Here is a 3,789-nt window from a genome sequence, read left to right as displayed (position 1 = left end):
CCTTGGAGCTTCCTCGACTCTCCACTTTCCACTCGTGATAAAGGTCGACATATAAATAAACCCGGCTTATTTAATTTGCTGTACAGAAACATCTGGATCCAGTGTTGTGCCATTCTGATGTAATGGCGGTCACGGCCCCACAGATGTTCCCTGTGTGTGTCTGTGTGTGTTGTGTGTGTTTGTTGTGTCTGATGTGACTCTCAGCCTCGCAGGGTGCATCCTGTGAATCACACTGTCCAGGACATTTTGTTCCTGCATTTTTGTCCTTGTGCGGTTTCTCTACACGAGGACGGAAATTTATGGACTGCAACAGCGAGCGTATATATCTGCCCCCCCCCCCGACTCTGGATTATGTTATTACAGCGGGTTCTTGGAGTAACATACATATATATGTGCGTGTGTATGTGTGTGTACGTGTGTCTGTGTGTGTGTTTGATTATCTTATATCTGAACAGCTGCTGACTCAATTTGACGGGCTGTTCGGAGACGCTGCAATTTTCTCCAATTTTTTTTTTACGCCCATAAATTCCATCCTCCATTTCCTTCCCCGCCATGTTGCACAAATTGAATACTTCCTTTTTTTCAAAATAAGGTGTGTAAAAATCCGGTTTGTGTAACGGACGAGATGGAGGATCAGAGCTGAAGCAGCCGAGGTCACAGGAGAGATGGAAAAAAAATGCGACTGACTGATTTCATTGGGTTTCATCAGACTCTCGCCGTGGACGGGCCCCAGCCGCCCGCCGCGTTCTGATTGGTTCTGCCACCGGACGTACAATCAACCAACGGGGGTTAGTGGGGATTGAACGGTGACTCCATTCCAGAAATAACCAGGGAGCTGCATGGACGCATAGAATAAAAGATCATATCCCACTACCACTCCGCGTGAAACTCTTTGGTCGGTTGATTCTCGCTTTGTGGCCAAACCGAGAATCAACCCCTCGGAGCAGATCCCCTTTCCATCGGTTTTCCTTTTTTCCATCGTTTGTCAGATCCCATTTAATCCAACCAGGGGGGATGATATCATTGGAGAAGCTCCTGGTGGACGCCACTAAAGCATATCTATCGCACACTTAGGGGGAGGGGAGGGGAGGAGGGGGGAGCGCAAATGGGTGAGATGTATTATTAATGAGTTGAATATGAGACGGCAGCAGAGAAATGGTATATCGTTATCAGCGGGGGGGGGGGGGGGGGGGGGGGGGGTGCTGAGTCAGACTAATTACTGTGCAACATGATGCCGAACCTGTGGATCTCTGACACCGACGTATCTCCACATCACAGCTTTTCAAAGGATTTGACTGTGTGGAGTTTTAAAAACTCAAAATTCAGGACGACCTTCACGTGTTGAATCTTGTTCGTCTCCAAAAATCAACGCCTTTAATTTTTGAGTTTCGGTCTTAATTTAGACTTTTATATCTGATCCATTCTTTTTTAAGCTTGCAGCCTCTTGCTCAATAATCCTGTTCCCATTAATTTGCTTAAACTCACCATCACCTCCTCTCCTCTACATGTTCACAGCCCGACCATAGCAAACACTTTCTGATAAATGTAATTTTTATTAAATAGCAAACTATTCCTTTATGCCTAGTTCGGAAAACCAGATTTATTTAGCCAGATTTTTCCATTTGCTCCAACATTGTGTTTTTTCCTCGTTGTGTTATTGTCTTTGTTAGAATTGCATGATAATCGATCAATAATCAGCTCACCTCTGTTATAAACCAATAATAACACAACCCCATTTGATTTATCTTTGAATCTTTCATATATTTTATATCTCTGTGTTTCCGGTTGTGGTTCAGGGAGCAGAGAGGGAACTTTTCTTTAGTTTAACTTTAATGTTGTGCTCGTTCGTCCTAAACACAGATACCGACAGGTCAGCCGATTTCTATCAGCCGACCTATAAATCAGCTCAGTCCTCCTCCTCACATCGTCTCAGGAGCTGTTGTGGTGAAAAGCAGATTTTCTTTAGATTTGGGGACTAGTGCTTGTCGTGCCAAACCTTTAAAAAACATGAATAAAATCCCAGTTGTCTCCCAAAGACTTAAAACTCGACTGTAGATTTTGTTTAAACGCAGCTCCAGTGAGAGGATCGACTGAACCGAGGTTTTCGTCCGACCTCCTTTCAGATCGGTTTTGTTCAGCCTGTGACACAACGGTTTCTGATTATGCCGCCACTTATAAACGACCTTTAAAACGCTGAATTAGATCATTAAAAATCACATTGTGAACGAGTGAACAGCAGCTTAACAACAGACCCCAGCACTCAAAGATTTATCTGATAATTATGATCATCGAGCTGCTTTTTGGGGCGAATTGTGGGTTCTTTGTTGTTGTCGTAAAGAATGAATCTGTACTTGGCACTGAATCAATAACCCGAGAGGCCATATAAGATGATTTCTCTGTGTGTGTCTGTCTTTGTGTGTCTGTGTGTGTGTGTGTGTGTGTGTGTGTGTGTACACTGCAGAGAGTTGACAGACACAGGCTGACATCACGAGTGAACAGAACTAATGGTGCACTCTATTGATCGTATGAGCTGGGATCTGTCAATCCAGGTTTGTGGAGCTGTAGCCGAGGCCCGAGCTGCTGTTATAGGGTCATCAGCAGCACCCGGCTCCACACACCCAGAGAACAACAACACACACACACACACACACATACACACACACACACACACACAGACATACAGACACACACTCACTCCCTGTAGATGGATAACTTGCAGAATCTGTGACATATCTTTTTAAAAGAGCCTTTTATTAAGTCCAGCACAACATGTCTTATCTGTGTTATTATTAATTATTGTTTTTTGATGTCGGGTGGTTTATTCCATCTTATTTTTTGTGTCATTTTAAATGCCTGCATTTATTTTTCCTTACTCTTTAAAAAGCAGACAAACAGAAACAGGAGTTTGTATAGATCGGAAAACAAACTCGTTTAAAGATGAATCGTGTATATTCAGGTTTGACTACTGAAAGAAGCAGAACGTGTTTTTAACTGTGAAAGTTTTTAAACACTTTGTCGAGTCAGACTTCTAATCAAGGAGGTCGTCATTAGTGGAACAGAACATCAGTGCCTGAGAAAAATCGAATAACACATTAAAGGGGAAAATATAATTAGGCCTCCAGAACTTCTGTAAACACAAACAAGCAAAAGTCATTGTAGCCGATTAGTCCAGCTCTGGAAATTGTGCCTTTTAAAAACAAAGCACTCCCATCAACTCCTCCCATCACCTGCTCCATCATGTGTTGGACCCCTGACCCCCAAACCATCACAAATAGACCCATTAAACCATCATACAGTCTGATGTCACTCACATGACACAGTACAGTGTGTGTTTTTCAGCTCTGGCCCCTCGAGTCCAGCTGGTGTGCGTCAATACTCCATCGACTGCTGTGGTCGCGTTAACTTTTTTCCATGGATCAACACCATCATTTATATAACTCTGTGTGGTTTGACTGGGCCGCTGTTCCCGTCCCCATCACCCCCCCCCCCCCCCTCTCTGTCATGCAATCCATTTTTTGTTTTGTTGTTTTTCATGTCCGTCTCTCCCCCCCCCGAACCCCCGCGTTCCTCCCGGCGGAGCTCCAAACCACTTTAGGCTGTCCCCCCCCCCCGTCCCCCCCGCCTCTTTCCCCTCCATCCTCTGTCTCACACGTCTCCTCTCCGGGTGTCTCACTGAGTGCCAGGCGGGGCGTCCCTGGAGTGACCTTGGGGGTAATGAGCTCCTGATCACGAGTCAGGAAACCCGGCATTCAACACCCAACCCCACCTCCCCTCACCCCCCCCCCCCCC

Source organism: Pleuronectes platessa, chromosome 22 (genome assembly GCF_947347685.1).
Source record: "Pleuronectes platessa chromosome 22, fPlePla1.1, whole genome shotgun sequence".
NCBI lineage: Eukaryota > Metazoa > Chordata > Actinopteri > Pleuronectiformes > Pleuronectidae > Pleuronectes > Pleuronectes platessa.
This window is presented reverse-complemented; position numbering follows the sequence as displayed.